Source organism: Aethalodelphis obliquidens, unplaced genomic scaffold (assembly GCF_003676395.1).
Source record: "Aethalodelphis obliquidens isolate GAN/ISIS:26980383/991018 unplaced genomic scaffold, ASM367639v1 scaffold3, whole genome shotgun sequence".
In the NCBI taxonomy this organism is placed as follows: Eukaryota; Metazoa; Chordata; class Mammalia; order Artiodactyla; family Delphinidae; genus Aethalodelphis; species Aethalodelphis obliquidens.
The window spans coordinates 55,026,964-55,047,424 of NW_020837947.1; the positions used below are offsets into that span (position 1 = coordinate 55,026,964).

The 20,461-nt window shown below is 34.6% G+C and overlaps 1 pseudogene; it reads right to left on the reverse strand.

Annotated features, from left to right (window-relative positions):
* Positions 1 to 796: 796 nt before the first annotated feature.
* Positions 797 to 20,461, reverse strand: part of LOC113613142 (cerebral cavernous malformations 2 protein pseudogene) — a 29,342-nt pseudogene continuing 9,677 nt past the window's right edge.

The window sequence follows — 20,461 nt, forward strand, 5'->3', positions numbered from 1 at the left end:
TAGAAATATGTATCACTGTATCTTTACAAAATATTTTATGGAGGATGTGAGTAATAAGGAAGGATTTCTAAAACGAGGCAGCAGGAGAAAGAATATTTCAGTCAATGTAGCAGGAAATGAAGATATCTGCAAAGTTTAGTTTAATATGATCATAAATGAGTTATTTTATACTGCTTTATATATTGTTTCTCAATATAAAAGTGCTCCTTAACAGCAGAGGGATATCTGTGCCTGGAGTTTGTCGCCCAGCCCCCAGCCCAGCCCAGGGATAGGAAGTGTGGATGCACAGAGGTCACAGGAACCTCTTCCTGGGAAGGATGGGCCAAGACTAAGGGGGTGAGTGGGGATGGCAAAGTGCCCAGGCCTTGCCCCTATCGTGATGATGCATGCGGTCACTGTCCATCACCCTGATGGTCTCCAGGAAGTCCTCCAAGTACTAGCTGTCCTCTTGAGGGATGAGGGGCCTCGGCCCCAGCAGCAGGAACTTGTGGTTGTCTGCATTGAGCTGCCGCTTGTGGATGGCGAACTCTGGACTGAGGCCCTTTGCGGTACTGGGGCCCCAGGGTGGCCAACTGCTGGGTCTCCTGGGAGGAAAGCCGGGTGTACTGCGTCAGTGCAGAGGCCGTCAGCAGCTAGGGGTCCAGCGCTCTGAGCGCTCTCGTTGGTGGTCAGGGCACTTGGCGATGTCCATACGCAGGAGGCCAGGCAGGGTGCCACCTGTGCGTGCACTTACCTAAGAAGGTGCCCGCTTCAGCCTCGTGGGATCCTCTAATGTTCACTTTTGTGGGAGAACCAGTCATTTTTGTGATGGGACAGAAGTGGTGGTAGATATTGAGACACCTTCCAATATTGCTCTGCCCTGAAAGTCCATGATGGACTCTACATAAAGTATGTGGAAGACTTGGCAGAACAGGAGCCAGGATCACCAGGCAGCTGGACTCCACAGGCCCCACTCGGCTCTCGGACACGAAGCCTTTCCTGAGGCCTCTGGAACTTTCCACAGACAGACTCGGGCTGAAGAAATGCCAGGGTCCTGGGCTCTTCAGTCCCACCAGGTGCAAGGCATCATACTGGAGGTGGGAGACAGAGACAGTGTCATGGATGGGACCTGAGATGGAGTTCTCCTTGTCCCTCCGGGCCAGCTGGACATTGTAGGTAGACAGGCTGGTCACAGCATCGTGCTTGGAGAGCTGGTGGGCTCTTTGCACCATCAGTGAAGTTCAGGATTTCCTTACTACTTGAGGCAGTCAGGAGTCCTTGTACATATTGTACGTTAACTGACCTCAGCGCTTCACTTCCTTCTCTGGGTACTGGCTCAGCAGTACGTGGGGCTTGGCGCGCTTGGCAGGGACAGCACCACTGTGTCCAGGTCTTTCTCTCACATTCAGCTAGCCTTTCTTTTCTCCACTTTTTCACCTTTCAGGAATACTCATTTAAATGGCAACACAATTCCAGGTTTCTTGATTTTCTTGCCCCCTCTTCCATGTCCCCGCAAGCAGCCGCAGGTCAAAATTGAGTGAGATTAGCATAAATTCTATTCATCAAGTTAGTACATTAACCATGTCTCAATTCAGTGTTTTATCCTAGTCATAGAGAGGAGGATTTGGGGCTTTATTATAAGGAGTGCAGTTTTTACAGATCTTATATACAAAAGGCAGTTGATAGCAGTTTGTATGTTTGGTAGTTTATAAAGTTAAAAACTCCACAGTTCAGGAGTTCTGTACCATTTTGTCTTTAATTTTATTTTAAGTATACAGATTTAATCTATTCATGGGCATAATAAAACTAACACACTGAGGCACACAAAAGATTTTTGGTAACAAATTTAAAAGACATTCTTAGATATCAATATTTACTATGATAGATTTAAAATTTTTTCCAGATGTTAAGGAATAATATGTAGAAAAGTTAAAAAAAAAACTGATGAATTAATATGTTGCTACTAAACCCGAACTACCAAGTGTCTAAAATCCATTGACAGAAATAGTATTATGTTATACATTTTTATTTTACTTAACAGGATAATATGCATAATTTCCTCTTCCATTGAAGTCCCCCAACAATCAAGTCTAGAAAACTGAGAAAGGATGAGGCACTATTTAAATAAAATAACTCAGATAATTCAAAATTATATCAACATATTATAGTTCCTATTTAAGTTTTTTCCAACATTAATAGAAATACTTTTATCTCATGAAAAAAATTAATTATATTTCCAATTTTTTTCTCTGCTATGTAATTTAGATTCAAATTTTTAATGAAAATTATAAAACTTAAAGATTTTTTCATCTTTAAATAAGACATTACCCAATATTGACAATGAGGTTTAAAATAAAATGGTAAAAATTTTAAATTAAAACTATAATAAATGATTAGCAAGCAGTACATATTTAGTGTTTGAATAGTTCTGTCTAAGAGTTGTTCATTATTACACATTTGTGAGTCATTTCAAATCCTCCGGATTCCAAAACATTTTTGTGGTTTTATTGACATCATTCACCAGGAATTTATAATATAATTTACTGCTTTTATGTATTTCTGTAGTTTTTTCATTATACTCTGATTTTATAATATCAATGAAATTTTCCATCGTGTTATATATATCTATGTCTATGCAGTATTTTATTTAAATGAACAAAATAATTATAATTTTAATGTTGAAGAACTACTTCAATTACTTTAAATAATTTTATAGAAATATGTAATTTCAAAACATTTTTCCAAGTCTACATTTTTGCTTTAGTAACCTCACTATAATTTAAATAATAAATATGTACTTTGATACTATATACATTTATGTGATAAAACTTTTCCTGACAAAATTTTTTTACTCTTTGAATATGTTAATAAAAAGTAAAAATATATCTGAACAGATGCTTATAAAAATAATTCTTAAGGCAGTCTATGAATAAAATATAAATTCAGAGTAGTTTCAATCATACTGTTATACTTTACTTTCAAAATTGGAATGTGGTATATTCATTAATTTGTCTTAGTGATGTAGAGAAGAACATAAAAATACTTTTCAGAGCATGTTTACATATACCATATTGGAAATCAGGGATCATAAACAATATGGAAATTCTCATGGCATTCTGTTTTTGCATTTAAACTCTCCACATGTGTTATTACCTTACAAACAGTCCTATTTCATCAAAATGTTTCACCCTATTTGTTTACTAACCATTTTAAATTGGTTATGGTTAATTTCTTTATTTTCATTTTACCTACTAAAAAAGCAAATAAATACATACAAGAGTTCAAAGGTAATATATGATTTTGGAAACATTTTCCAAAGAAACCTGTTCTAAGGATCAAACCACTGAATGCTCAACATTGAACATAATGCAGATGGCTAAGCATAATGCAGCTTTTCAAATTTGGAATTCTTCAGTAGTACATGTAAAAGGTGTGTGTATGAGGAAGGGACCAAAAGTAATGAAAAGGCAAAATTTGATAACTGTCCAGAGAATTCAAATTCCTGTAGTCAGTTATTATTACTTTAATTTATTCCTGATATAAGCCTTGGGCCACATCTAGGACTATCAAGATCTCACATGCATGCTTAAGATTGGTTTAAAACCAATTTGCAATCCTACTGGCATCTGTTAAAATGTTCCTGCATAGAAGCCCTAAGGTCGGGGGAGTCATACTGGAGTATGTGTAGGATAGAGCTGATTTTCAGCTGGTCTGGGAAAATTCTATCGTTATCTCTGGGGATACTGGAGGTTGGCTTTGACCAAGATAAGCTCTGTGGGATTTATCATGTGTAGTTTAAAGTCTAAAGATCTCCTAGACACTCCTAGGGCTTGGTTTACTGATGGTTTTTACCTGGTGTAGCCTATGAGATATGGCAATGTTTAACTACATTGCCAGACATGTGTAATCCCCCTTCCTTACTTCTGCCTTGAGTGCTCATGAGACCCAGATTCCTTGCACAGATCTTGATGCCTCAACTGATGTTGAAGCCTGGCCCATGTGCATTAAGGATTCTGGGGAGATTGTACCTGGATATATTTCAGACCTCCAAAACTTGCCTGTACTCTCTTTCTATTGCTGTGTCTTATTGATACTTTCACTTTAAATAAAGAGCATTATGTGAGTATGCTTTGGGAAGCCTCGTGAGTCCTTTGAAATATCCAAACTTGGGAAATCTGTGTAGTATTTAATTCAACTTTTCTTGCTCAGGACTAGGGTGAGGCAAGGCAAGAGCCTAGGACCCAAAATTTAAGGAGGCACTCACTTTCAAGAATCTGAGAATACCTCCTTTAATTCTGTACCTCATTTCTTATCCTCGTCCAGGACCTTCTATCTTTATAGTCTTAAGTATCTTTCCAATTAAATACTTAGGATAACTCAGATTTAGACTTCTAGCAACGTGTCTTTATTGTCTTTCCTGCCTTTGTGTTATTACCAAGGTAATATTTATGAATTTTCAACCACTTCTTCATTTAAATCTATTGATATCATATCTATTGATCCTCTCAACACCACTGCCATTAAAACAATTTTAAACACTCTGTTGAAATAAATAATGCTAAAATTTTAGTGAGAAAAAAATTGTTTAGAACCTGCCTCAATGATTTTGTTAATTCTAGAATCCTTTATTTAATGGCTGAATCTAGGTACTATTCAGCCATTAAATAAAGGAAATCCTGCCATTTGCAACAACATAGATGAACAACATAGGGCATTGTGGGTTTTGTTTCTGATCCAGAAGTTTGATGCTAATGATGGCAATATCTTGCAAAGTCAAAACCTTCGGAACACTTGGGCAAACTATTCAGTGTAGAATTCTACATATTAGAGAGTAGTTTAAAGCCTTGAACTACACATAATCCTCTTCAAGGTAAGAACATTAGCATTAGGTCTATAGCACTTGTTAAAATATGCACGTAATATTTAGTTGATGATTACTGCGTATTAAAATAGAAAATATAATAAACTGTAAGAGTTTATAAAAAAGTCACATACGCAGAGTATTACAGACACTTTCAAGTGAAATATTCTTTGTAACCTCTGTTGATATCCTTCTTGAGTTAGTCTCTACAAGGATTTATAAACCTAAGAGATTCATTTTAATTGTGATGGCATTTTCCCACCATGAGCTAGTCCATTAAAATCACATTGAATGAGATTGCAGGTAAAGTGTTCAGCTGTTGGTTAATTCTCAAGCCAAGATAAAATCATTTAACTCCACGTGTCCTGCTATGATTTAAAGTAACTATCTCAAACACTAGTCAGTGAAATGTGAAACTGTTAAGTGCTTTCCTTGGAGGCTTGATATCTAGCATAGTAATATATTTTCAATTTAGAAGAACATTCAGAATAAAATTCTAGGAAAGTATTTCCATTTTTTATTTTTAGTAATCTATTTAATTAATTCTTAAAATAATTTAATATTACAGTTACTTCAACCTTTTTCCCCTAGTAAGAAAGCAAGGATTTTTAAAATTATATCTTTATTTCCTAAATACTAATTTCCTATATAGCCCATCATTTGTCAATGACAAAGTATTTCACATTGATAGAGATTCATTTAAATATATCATGCTTGATACCAATATTCATGATACATAGGATGGTATTCTGATATCGAGATTAGATTATTCTTATCCATGAAGAGTTTTATATCCCCAAAGCACTCATAACACAGATATAAAGTCTAATTGCTAATTAATTGTATATTAATTTTATAAACATGTTGTTATACATTCAATCTTCATTTTTATTATAATGTTTACAGTGCATTGTTACATAAAACACAGAATAAGTATGGAACAATGACATGGGTTTTGGAAGCACTAGCTAATTTTCAAACTTCAATGTATATTTTCTTGGTAAACTTTGTCAAAAATTTTTCCTCCTTGAGCATCAGTTTCTTCATCTAAAATGGGAATACTCCTACCATACAGAAATATTTTAAGATTAGGCTTCCTATTTTGCAAACCATAAGATATTACAGCAACATAAGTGAAACTCATGGAATAAATTACATATAAAAGTAAACAAAAGGAAAAATTATCCTAATAGACAAAATTTATTGAATCCAGTTATATGTGGCTGATGAGCTACATTAATGTTTCAATCTTGATTCATAAACTAAATAAAATGTATATATGAATTTCCATCTTCCACCATGATTTTAGAGATCTGGAAGAAGTGTTGCTAGCACTCTTTCATAAAAAAAGAATAGAACAAACAATTTCATCAACAGATGAATATATATAGAGATCTAGATACTATTCAGCCATTAAATAAAGGAAATCCTGCCATTTGCAACAACATAGATGAACCTTGAGGATATTATGCTGAATGGAATAAGTCAGAGAAAGACAAACACTGTATAATCTCACTTATATATGGAATCTGAAAAAACAAATTCATAAAAACAGAGATCAAGATGGTGGCTGCCAGAGGTATGGCTTAGGGTAGGATAATGTATGAAAGTGGTCAAAAGGTACAATGTCCAGGTATAAGATAAATAAGTTTGGGGGATGTAGTGTACAACATGATGACTGTAGGTAACAATACTGTACTGTATCTTTGAAAATTGCTAAGAGACTAGACTTTAAAAGTTCTCATCACAGGAATGAGCAATTTTAAGTATGTGAAGTGATTGATGGTAACTAAACTTATTGGGTAATCATTTCACTACATACGCATATATCAAACCATCTTGTTGTACACCTTAAACTTATACAATGTTATAAGTCGACTGTACTTCAGTAAAATAGGATAAAGAAAATTCCAAATACTGATGAAAGAAAAAAAAATTCCTAGTTAAATGGAGAAAAAAAAAACCCCTTATTTATGGATTTAAAGATTCAATATCACTAATATACTAGTCTTCCCCATTTGATGTATAGAGCCAATGGAATTCCAGTCAAATTCCCACTATATTTTTGGACCTTGAATAGCCTTAACAACTTTTCAAAAAGAAAAGTAGGGCTTCCCTGGTGGCCCAGTGGTTAAGAATCCACCTGCCAATGCTGGGGACACGGGTTTGAGCCCTGGTCCGGGAAGATCCCACATGCCACAGAGCAACTAAGCCCACGTGCCACAACTACTGAGCTTGCACTCTAAAGCCTGTGAGCCACAACTACTGAGCCTGCCTGCTGCGACTACCGAAGCCCACGTGCCTAGAGCCCGTGCTCTGCAACAAGAGAAGCCACTGCAATGAGAAGCCCGCACACCGCAACAAAGAATAGGCCCTGCTCGCCACAACTAGAGAAAGCCCGTGCACACCAACAAAGACCCAATGTAGCCAAAAATGAATAAGTAAATTTATAAAAAGAAAAAGGAAAGAAAAATAAATATGAAAGACTCAGAGTACCCACTTTCAAATCTTATTATAAAGTTATGGTAATAAAGACTATACACAGGAAGAACTAAGGGATTTTTTTTCCTTTCTTGTTTTTCACAGTGAGAAGCTGGTGGGCATCCTGAAGGTAAAACTCATGGAATTTTGGTGGCCTGCCTAACACTGGGATCCCCAGAGGTCATAACTTTCAAGACACTCCACACTGAGCTGCCAGCAGTTCTTCAATTACAGTTTAAGTCTGCCTACTTGTACTGGTGCCAGCAGTGGCTTCTGCTCCAAGTAAGTTGTGATTTTCTGTGATCCTCCATATCTGAGTCTATTCAGGTTTGTGGGCAGCAACTTGCCCTTTGACCTCAGTTCTCTGAGTTGTTTTCAGCTTGTTTAGCATTTTTTATCATGAGGATGGAAGTGCTAACATCCACACTATTTACATGTCAGAGCAGAAATATAGGCGTTTATTTTTTAGAAACAAAATAGTCAAAGAGACTTAAAATTTTCAAATGTTATTCTATGGAAAATATTTTTCAGTGTATCACAAAAGCTAATAATTGAATGAACGCTTCTAACTGATTTGGTGTTATATGTATTAATCACATGTATACCTAAGAAAGCTACACAATGTGGAAAGTGCTGCTTTAGTTTGTTGACTATCTAGAAAATTGAATCTAATTTGCGGATTCATTAAAAAAATTTTTTACATTATCTATTCTATGCAAGTTCAAAGGGACTATTGCCATTGCACCAGATTTTTCTTATACATATATACATAATCCCGAATTTTAGAATCATCTTCAAATGCTTTACATTTTATCTCTGCCCAGACATCTTTTATTTACCCTCAAGGGATTTTATTTTAGTTTTTAATGTGCAAAGATGGTGTTAAAATGAAATTCTTAGCTAGGAATGAAGTAGAATATTCAATTCTTCATTGGTAACATATTTCCACCTACCCCAATTTAAAGAAAATCATAATCACATCAGGAGAATAGAAAACAGTTCTGAGATCTTCACAGATACTGAGGGGATTGGCAGTTTTCTGCTAAAGCAGGGGCACCCATACTATTCTGGATATCAGAACTATCAATAGCCATAGCAAGACTGATTGTAGTCTTTGAGCCATAGAATATATTTGGAGAGCTGGCCATTATGAGCTTTAGAGAAAAAGCCATATAGTCAATAATGGTTACATTTAAAAATTTATACACACACACACACACACACACACACACATATTGGTTTAGGAAAATTGAAACAGAGTATTTTGCCTTCTTAAAATAATATTTCTATTGTCAGCTTCTCTTATTAGTATTGATAGAATCTCTTATTAGTATCTATACCAATAATAATTATGTAATTGTCACATAGAACTTGTTTTACCTACTGTAGCTTCTTGATATTCCAAATTAGACTATGTAATGCCAAACCTTTCTAAAATTCAGAAATGATCAAACCCACTCCCAAGATGCCAAACTAAAATCCAAAATTCTTGGCCGGTCATTCAAGTCTTAATAATCAGATTTCTGGTAACCTTAAGTTTTATTATATAGTGAAACTATAATTCACATAAACCATGTACACCCATTCTGAAATATAGGTTCTTCCTTATACCTAACTCAAATTTATTAGACTTTTTTTGTAATAATAAAATTGTGCTGTTTTCTTTATACAGATCTTAAACAATGTTCTTTATTGTTATTTCTAGGTATTTTATAGTTGGTGTTGCTGTTGAAATGGGGAATCATTTTCCATTAAATTTTCTGTTTAATGCATAAAGATATTTGCATATATTTATCTAATCTCTGGACACTTTAATAACATTATTTTGGAAGGTTAGGTTGATTTCCTTTTGTTTCATAGGTCAAAAATTATATCTCTATTCCTCTGTAGATAGAGTTTCAGTTTCAAGTCAAGGGAATTTAATCTAATCCAATCTAATAAAAAATTTCAAGAAAAGGAGTTCAACTCTCTCAGTTTTCTAGGTAGACTATGCTCCCTATAGCAATTATATCTATCAAAGAATTTTTTAGAGAGACATTTTCACTTGATGGTTTTCTAAGCCTATTAGTCCAAAATGACATGTATAGAGTAAATAATTTATTTAGAAATCATCTCAGGAGCACAGTGAGGGACTAGGGGAGCGATATAGTCATTCAAGGTTATGATAGTAATTAAGTTAACACATTGGAAAAATAGGGTTTTATCCCACTAGTGACCCTTGGAGAGACTTATAAAATTCACCTCAGAATTATCCCACCTAAAGTCAAAAAAGTTGTGGTATTTACCCATCACCTCCTTCCTTCATTATTTGAGGGCTTCTCCTGGGATTGTCAGCTCTCAGGCACTTATAGACCATAAATTTTCACTGTCAGATATGCTTTTAGTTGGATACATACCAGTACTTGGAATAGGAAACCATCAGTAATTATGTTTTGCTACATTTCACTTCTTGCAAAATTCAGATCCACTCTCTTTACTTACTGATTCACTGATACTTGTAGCCAGTTGCAGTTTAAAAAAGAAGATAATGGAAGAAACCGTTGAGAAGTTAGTTTCCTGTATGCAGTTCATCCTGTGGCCATAGTTTATATATATCATCTCTCTCTTCTACCTCTCATTCTAGATTTCCTACAACCTCAGTCAGTACTTCTGCTAATAAGTAGTTTGCCCAGTAAGATGATCCTGACTTCTTTCTCCAAGGTAACTGTGCTGTTGCCAGTTCCTGGTGCTTATAATTTTCTCTTTGTGGTTATCTCCATAAATGGAAGCATGCACAAGCACACCAGTAACTCTCCAGAGATGCAGCCATATTCTTCCTTCTCCTGATTTAATAGCAACAGCTCTATTTCATCATGAAAATCAGAGTCAATTACCTCTATCAAAGTAGGAATAACTTGTCTGCCTTCAGATTTTTGGTGCAAACTGTCCAAAGTAACCAGGTTGAACCCTTACTGTATTCCCAAGTAGAAAAGCCTGTCTCCAACAAATCAAAACCCCAAGAAATTAAAACCTAGGAATTAAGTCAAAAATAAAATTTTAACACAGTCTAAAATAGTGGGGATAAATTCCCCAATGTGTCACTGAGAGGGGCTGTTATAATTTCCATTCCTAGGTTCCAGACCAATAATGTTGAAAAAGTATATTTAGTTCACACCAATATATTGAACTAACTTAGCCATTAAATGGACCTAGAATTTTTCCTTCTTTGATATCTGGTCTTAGGGAACTACCTGTAAAGTGTGAGGGATAAATATCAATGCAACAGATTTAGATGACATGTGAGTCTAGGACACCTATTTATGTAATATACTTTGTCCTTTCTAATTGCCTGAGCTGTACCTCAAACACTCTCTTTCCATTGTATGATGAATTGGTATTAAGTCTACTCAAACTTATTATTTGGTATTTCAGAAAATATGCATTTCATTGTGGGCATCTTCATGTCCTCTAGTCACCGAAAGACTCAAGGCTAATGTCAAGGGCTTATGAGTCTATGATAGATCCAAGAACTGAATTGAAGAATAATTCTCAGTTGCACAAATCATGACACTGCTTGAGAATCCCAGAAGTCTGTGCTATAAATATCCACATGGTACCCTGATTCTGTAGATGTTTTTCTAGCATCATGGCATCTACAAAGCCATATGGTTTAAGTGACAGTACTACTTAGTACCATAATTTGAAATGGATACAGTTTCCTCTCTTGCTATTGACCTACTCAAAGCCCCAAAATTGATTCAGTTTTTGTCAGTATGGATGACATACATGATGTTCTGTACATTGACTACAGGATCTAGCCTTCTTCATACTTTACTGTGACAGAGAAGGAACATTAATATAGCTCTAAGGCTAGTAAATGTGTGCTGCTGTCTGTCCTAAAGGATTGTAAATGGCTTCTGATTCCCATTCTGGGTTGGGGTTGATAACAACACACCAATAGCCATTTGCCAAGGTTCAGGGTTGTGTGATATGTTTCAGTAAGATACTACATTCGTTAGAGCAGCTATGATTGTGGCTGTCACGTGGTTAAAGTTAGAATAGACCACTGTCATCTGCTTTGATCTATTTGCTTTTTCAGGGGACAAAGTATTGAATTAAGTGGGGATATGTCAGGGACTATCATCCTTGCATCCTTTAGGTTTGTGAAGTTTTCACCGTACTGTGCCATTTCACTGAGTGTTGCTGTTGGTACTCTATTTTGAGAGGGGTAAGAGGTATCGTGGATTTCTACTGAGCCTTTTCTACAATAATGGCTCTGAAATCCATAAGTCAAGAAAACAAAATGCGATTCTGAGAGCACTTAACTATATTCATCTTGATCATGCATTCAGAGACCATAGAAATAGCCTAGGTCAACAGACCTACTGGAAAAATTATGAGATGGAGTTGGACTGGAATTTGAATTATCACTCTAAACGGGGTGAAGTGATGAGGAGGGCTCATGACTTTTGGATTTCCTGGTATCAGTTCAGTGTCGGCTTAAAATCTGCATCCAATAGCACTGTGAAGATCTGAGTATTCAATTTTCCTAGTATTTAGCTACTATAAGAAACAGCTGTCAGCTCCTTTGGAGAAAAATTATTGACCAGTATGGTATATGCTTCCTGTGGGATTATAGGGCCTTTCTTCAAGGTGACCAAGCCTCCCATTAAACCAATGAGCTCTAGGTCTCAGAAGTTGTTTACATCTGAAAACTGGCACAGCCAGAGATCTTTCTGGTATTATATGTCAGGAAATATTTGTATGGGGTCCACATCTGTCTTGCATCCTGAAGCATCATGTTTTCTTCAAATTACCACAGATCCCTGTAGGTCAGGTTGCTGTGGATTATATTCTGTCCTTTCTATCCATCACATTCATTGTATGTACCTCTTACAGTTAAGTGTTGCCAGTTAGTCTGAGCTATTCTGAAATGCTCTTATTCCCACTGATAACAGGGAGCTTAATTTCAGAGCAGCATAAGATACATCAACCCTGGTCTACAGTGATTCTGAGGAAAAAGAGATAAAGACAAAGAGAGACACAGAGAGAGACCCAGAGAGAGAGAGAAGGAAGGGAGAGATTGAGATTTTAAGGAATTGTCCCACACATTTACAGAGGCTTGGAAAGTTCAAAATCTGCATGGTGGGTTGGTGAGTTGTAGACCCAGAGAAGAGCTGCAGTTTGAGTCCAAAGGCAGTCTTCCAGCAAAATTCCCTCTTTTTCCAGAAACGGCATCTTTTTCTATTAAGGCCTTTGACTGAGTGGACAAGGCCATCTTGATTTGAGTGTTCATTTCATCTAAAAATTACCTTCACAGAAACATCTAGAATAATGTTTGACCACATATCTGGGTGTCATAACATAGCCAAGTTAACACATGGAATGAGATGAACAATCACAGGTGATAAAAGCATGAATTCTGAAGCCATATTTTTTCTGGGTTCATAATCCATTTAGTTTTTGCACTATATGACTATAGACAACCTACTTCATTTTCCTGTAATTCAAATGCTGTCATATAGCTGTCACACTGTGATCTCACTACAAAGAGAGGGAGAAGTGTTTGTTATTATTGACAGTTAATTAACGGCCTTAGGAATGAAGTGGTTTGGAAATATTTAAAAACACAAGGAAAACAAGCATGAGGAAAATGGTTTTTAAAGGAAATCACAGAAAAGTCTTCACTATAATTCAAATATTTCTACAGATAATCTTTTATATGATTGTGAAGTCAAACAGTGGTTCTATTTGCTGTACTGTCACTGTTCATGATGTAATGTTGTTTATTCTAACTTCTGAAAACTGCAAACTGCGTAGTCATGATACCTGATAAGACATGATCGATACATGATAAGATATGATCTAATCTTGCTTTTGTGTATATGAAAATCAGTAGTAGAGTTGATTTCTTTTCAAAACATATTCCAAGTTGTTTCATAAAAAATTATGATAATGATGAAGGAAAAAGATAATTCATAAAATGATTCTGAATTAGTGACTATTTAAATAAGATAGTTTTAAAAAGTCTATCAAAACTTTAGATCTTCTTTGGAAGATTCTCAACAACCTCAAAGTCTGAGATATCATTTATGCAATCAAAGCTTATAAGAACTGAATATTATTTTCCTAATAATAAATTAGGGAAAAAAATATCAGTTGGACTCTATCAATTGAATTTCATTCACAATTGGTTGTGACTACATTCCCTATTTTTAATTGATCAAATTTCATTTTCATATTGAATGCTTTATTGACATTTAGAATAAATTTTAATTTTTTAACTGTTAGAGATATATATGAAATTATTTTAAATCTACCTTTCATTTATGGAAATCTAGCCTACTATGTGTTTGTAACCCTACAAACTTATGAGCTAGATTCAATGTGAACAAAAAAGCAGACAAAAACCAAAGCTGGCTACAATAGGTATTCATCTTTTTACTGTGGGTTCTACTAAAAACTGTACATTAATCTATCTTTCCACAGTTTGGTTCTTGTCAACTTGGTGTATGATTGGTTTTATATGGAAAAAAACTATACTACAATGATAACGGGATCAGCCTCTCTCTTTTTGCTCTTATGTTCACCATCTTTCTCACCATGGGTGAAAAACTTTCTTTCATACTATGTCATCCTGTGCCATCTTTCATACTTGGTGCAACTTATATTTCAGTTGGTTCTCTTTCACTCTCACAATTCAGACAAAAATTACAAAGAGGTCATATTAACAAGATGACAGACTGTTTTTTACACATGTCTATTCTTAAAGGCCTATTCTAAAATTCTCCCATGATTTGGTCACCACTTCTATTATAGTACCATTGTTGCAGTCTTCAAATTTAAACTGTGTCCCCTCTCCGAAACATAACTCTAATTTCTCCTATTGGAGAACACCATCACAGATTGCTCAAGATTGTTCACCCCATGTCTTAACCTGGACGTTTAAAACATCAAATGTGTACTGGCATGGATGCAGCATCTATTTGATAAATTCCATCCTCATAATGAATTTCATCCCATGCTATTTTTGTTAGGCTCCATCTCAGAACTGCTGGTGTCTCCTTTAGAGAGGTTGGATGGTCCATGTTATCAGGGAATGTGAGGAGGTCACTCACTCCCTGTTTATGAGTCTAATTGTAAACATATTCGTGTTGCATTCTCCAGGCTCTGCCTCCAAGCTATGTTGACATCATACAAAGCTGATAGAGCAATAGAGCTGGAAATAGTTTGCTAATTATCTACACTATGAAAAAATAATTTAATAATGTAAGTTTTATCTTAATTAAGATGCCATTTAAAATAACACTTCTGAACAATGGTATCAATCTTACTCTGTTAATAAATGGATAATATAATAAAAGATTTCTTGCTATAAGGAAATCAAATCATCAAGTACATCTTAAATCTGGATATATTTGTTTTTAATTTTAATTTTTTCCTTGATTACCATTTTATTAAATGTAGATTTTCCCTTCAGTGTGATCATATTTTCTATTATATGACCTCATACAATTTGTACATAAAGACTTTTGTTTGTGAAGATTTTTCTACCTACCAGTGCTTACATATTGGACCAATACTGAAACTGAGAGCTAAGACAAATATTTTAGCTACTGGTAATGAATATTTAGATGTTTTATTTCTAAGACATTTAAAAATATAATTAAACTTTATGTCTTTACTTGAAACATCTAAAAAAAGAAATATATAAGATGTTGTTAGAGTTTTATTTCATAGTTATTCCTATTAAGAAGACAAATATTATTTCCTTTAGAAAGAGATGGCCATATATTTTAAATTGTTACACTCTAACAATTTTAGTTTGAAGTTTACACATACTTGCACACACACATACACACATATATACTCATATAAAGAATACAAAAATATGTGTGTGTGTGTATATATATATATATATATATATATATACACATATACATATATACATGAGCTAATCAATGACAACCCAAGTCAATAACAGCATAAGTCAATGGCAGCCAGTATATAAAGTAAGACTAATTATTTACTTCCAGAGCCACAAATCTGTTCATATTTAAGAAAATAAAGCATACTTTTCATGTTGTTAACCTTTAAATATTCACTATAATGAATTCATTTTATTACTCATATTTTCTTACTTTCATGAAAGTTTATCATATTTATTATTCACATAGAAACAAGGATGACTTCTAATGAGACTTATAAGTAATTCTGGAATGGTACAATGAGATTTCACTGCAGGTTGTATTAGGGTTGTAAATCTTTTTCTATTCTAAGAAAGATCATACCCAAAAAGGAGATTTCTCAGAAATGGCAGAAAAGCCTCCCATGACAGATTAGATATCACATGATGTTCAGCAGAATCTCTTTGTCTTGATACCTAGTTTTAGAAAAGCCAAATGTGTCTAAAATGTTAAAAGAAAAACCTCTAAGAGGGTGCTTTAAAGAAACTTCAAGGCTTTTAAAGGTCTAACACTTAAAATGTTTATCACAAAAATTTGTCAGACACCCTATGATTTTTTCATTTTTCTGTAGTCACAAAATTATAAGAAAGTATTGATGAACCAGACAAAGTTATGGATATAAATGTAGGTAGACATATTTAAAAGCCATAGTAAAATTAAAAAGAAAATAAGTGCAAACACAGCAAAGCTTACTTTTCAAATGAACATTTTCCAAACACGATAATATTCTCAGGTTCTGAAAACCAGTTCCAATCTAAAAGAAACCTTAATCTCAGTCATAAATGTTATGAATTTGTCTTAATTCAGACCCAGAGTAAAGGAAGATTCTCTAAAACTTTCATGACAATCTCTTTTAATTTTTAATAAAATGCTTTCTAACCCTGGATTTTATGATAACAGACTCTCTTCCCTTTCTACCTACATATCTGACCATTTTTTTCCCAGTATTCCTCACTTTTGCCCAGCCCTTAAAAACCTGGCCATTTCTTCTGCCATTTCTTCTTGGGTCTCCTAATCTGCTTTATCTCTCTAATTTCCTAGAGTGCTCACCTCCACTGCCAGATATTCAATTGCTGTTTATAGAATGTGTAGATGAATAACTGTAAAGCCTAACTCCAAAGGAGATCCCAATTTCTGGTCTTCGGATCCAAATCCAGCGATTGTGTATCTCTACTAGGTAGTCTGACAGTTATCCAGATAGAATTCATTTTCTTTTCCAAACCACTTTCCCTTTCAAAATTTCAATATCTAGAAAACTGGCAAGTATCCTCATGTTCTATCACTCCCCTTTTCCAGTTGATTCTCAAGAAATAAAATAGTAACAATAATGGGTATGGTGAATTAAAGATGGCCAAAAAAAATTCCTTGGCATGCTTCCCATAAAGAGTCAGAGACAGTGATCCTTCCTCTTGCATATGGGTAGGTTTGGTATCTGCTTTGATCAACCTATATGGAAAAAGTGATAATATGCCCGTTTCCAGGCCCTGGAATTAAGGGCAGTGTCTACTTCTTATCTGTCAGAACAGTCTCTCTGAGGGAATCCAACTTCCAGGGAAGAAGTCTAGCTACCATGTTATGAGGAAGCTAAGATAGCATGTGGAGAGGACTTACGGGGAGAGAGAGAGAAAGAGGGATGCCTTAAAAGTTCCTAGTTAGTTCAGTCATCACAGCCCTTGTGTCAGATATAAGCATAAACAACCAGATGATTTCAGCCATAGCTGCCATCTGTCTGTCACCAAGATCTTAAGTGTGAACTGCTCAGCTGAGCCCAGTCTAGCTCAAGAACCCTGAGAAATAATCATAAATTTTTATTTTATGCCACTGTATTTTGAGATAATGTGTTCTCTAGCAAAAAGAACCTGAAATATGATTTTTAACACAGGTCATACCAGATATAATGTGATTTCTCCTCCACATTCCTTCAGTCACCAATTCTAGATTGTCCCTCAATGGATGTTTAATTCTTCAATCCATCTCTCCATTGTCAGTACCTCAGAATTAGACTACTGTTATTCTAATTATGTAGAATAAGTTCTGGATTGTTCTCATTCGAAACCATTCTCTGTCTTAGACCTGGAGTGACCTCTTAAAAATATGTACAAACTATGCTTAAAACATGCCAGTGACTCTCGTTAAGAAGTTGAAAAAATTTTAAGTGACATAGAAAAGGCACTTTGTAACTGCCTCTATCTCTATTTTAGCTTCATCTTTCACTATTCTTTTCCTGTTTGTTTCAGTTTCTATTTCCCCAGAATTTTAATTTCATTTTTAATGTACTTTTCTCACATACTGTTTATTTTTTGAAATACAGTTTTCCTTTTTTTTGAGATTGGTGTTACTAAGAGACACTTCCTCTAATAGGACTTTAAAGTCTGCACAAGGCTGAGGTGCTAATATAGGTCGCAGAACATCTTGTGAATAGAGCTGTCAAAGACTTCACCATCTGCATTGGATGTGTGTTAATCTGTTTATCTTCCCTACTATACTGTGAGCTTCTTGATCTCCCTTAGGGTAAGGTCTGTGAGCTTCTTACTGTGACATGTTCAACATTCAGCAAGTACTTATCACACATTTTATATATGCTGCAAAAATAGGTGGGGAAGAAATAAGTAATAAATGAATGGTGAGACTGAAAAATTCACAATGTAAACAGACATTAAAGTGTAATTTTATAAACAAAAACATTAAAAGAATTGAAGTTTTTAAGAAAATCATTTGCATTAATTTTTCTAAAGTGCTTTCTAATATATATATTGTTCAGTATTAATACCTAACATGTACTGAGCGTTTACTACTGCTTAACCTGGGACCTGTGCTAACTAATTGAATCCTCACAACTCTATATTACAGGACTTTTCTGCCTCCATATTGTAGATGAGGAAACTGAAGTTCAGACAAGTTAAATAGGGTGCCTGAGGTCACATAGCTTCTCACTGGCAAATCTAGGAATTAACCTAGGTTATCTTTCTCAAAACGACACCCTCTAAACTTGACTACCTTTGTTTTAAATACAAAAATATATAGATTTATTTTACATAAGGTGAGAAATATCCATCATAAAGAATTTTATTCTTTTGACTTTTAGGAGTATAGTTCTCTCAAGCCCTGCTCTTTATTATACAGAGGTTTGATTTTAAGGATATGAAAACACAAAATGTTCTATCCGTTATAATGAAGTGATACTGTAACTCTGAATAACAGATATTCAGAGTTCTCTGCACATACCATCAATAATTTTTATTTTATTTGTAATAGGTGATAGGCTTCAGATATATACAAATATCTGGCATGATCTAAGTAGTAGTGAATAGTTTCCCTGGATTCCTAAGAGATACTTTGATTTTGAAATAATTGGGAAAATTTATGTGCAAACTACTGGATCAGGTTTGAAGTCAACTACCCTGTTCCTGCCTGTATTCATCCTGTGCTGCTAGTCCTTCTTAACTTATTTCAGTCAGTTTTTCTCAATTATGGGTCTAAATGAATAGAAAATGTTCAAGATCACCTTTTCCAAGCTTTTATCAAACCATGTGTAGACCAGCTCTGTGCAGCATGGCAGTCTATTTAGAGGCATGCTGTTTTCCTGGTCCTTGTTTTTGCATTATACCTGAGACACTTTGACAGGTTCTACAAGAGGTATCTGATACTCTTCCTGGGATCAACTAATTGAGATTTATAGTGTCATATCTCCACTGAAGGAAAAGTAAAAGAGATTCTGCTTAATGGCTACCTGATACCAAGTCCTAGAGTCATTTCTCCCACAACTCTACAACTTGAAATTTTACAAATAATTATATTTTTTCTTAGGAGTTTCCACATGCATAATCACATTTGATTTTCATATAAATCTTGAAAAATTCTTAAAGTCATAGGAATTCAGGTTTATATTAGAAATCTGAGCCTGAAAGTAGAATGACTTATCCAATATCATATTACAGCCAAGAGTGGAACCCAGAACATCTGCCTGTTAATGTAGAATCCCAAAAGATAAAATAGAAGCTCAGACACATACCTGGTGCTCTGATTACCACAGTGACTCAAATCTTGGTATTCTTATAACCATCCATGGGTAGTACTGAGACTGAATACACACCTGGCAGTTTTTTAAAGGTCATCAAGGAAATAACAGATATCCTTAAAAACAACAGTGAAAAAATATTAAATTTTCCATGTATTTGATAACTTTGCATTTTCTAGGCCAGTCTATTTTGAGTTAAAGACGTGTGTTTTATTTTGTTATTATTTATAATCCAGGAAGCTAGAACCCCTTGTTCACACACTTAAACAACAATCATGAAAAATGAAATTTCATTCTTAAGTTGACAGCGTCACATAAATACACAAGTGGAATAAACTCCTATTATAATAAACGTGGTTACTTAGATGTTAATATATACACTGTATTTTACTGATTACATTTCAAAGTCAATCAATGTCATCTGGTACAGAAAACTATTGAATCACTAAGTATATCACAGAATTAATAATTTCCTGTCAGATAGCTGAAGTTACTTTTGTAAAATTTGGGGGGAAAGTGCATTAGTCTGACATACAAATTTGACTCCTTTAAACAATGTGAAAACCGCTTGCACTCAGACATTAGCAATAATTTTCCCTCCGTAGGCGAGATTACCTATATGAAAGACAAATTACCTATTGTCATTGGAATAAAATTTTTCTCTCCATGTAAAGTTATTTCACAAATCTGAAAATATGTGAATACTGTCATTTGCATTCAATGAGAATTTTACACATGACAAGAATCATTTAATGAGGAATAAAAACTCAGCAAATGGCTCATAATTTGCAAAATTTTTCCAAAATTAAAGATGATTTTTCACTGTACTCTTGTCAGTCCTGTAAGAAGATGTAAATTATTCATTATATGGAGATGACTCATTTTACTTAGAATTTCACAAAAACTGTTAAGTGATTGACAAAGGGGGAGGAATATACATCATACAGAGCTAGGCGTTGTATAATACTATTGCCTGCATCAAAATACTTGCCACTTCTGCCTTATTAGACTGATATAATTAACTCCAAATTTAAAATGGTTAGATAAAATATATACTAATATAATTATCATTGGACTTATAGTAGTTTGAAATCAACTACTAAGCAATTTTAAATGGACTAATGATTTTAATCACTGTACAGCTTATTTGAAAAATGCTGTATCATATCACTCTGT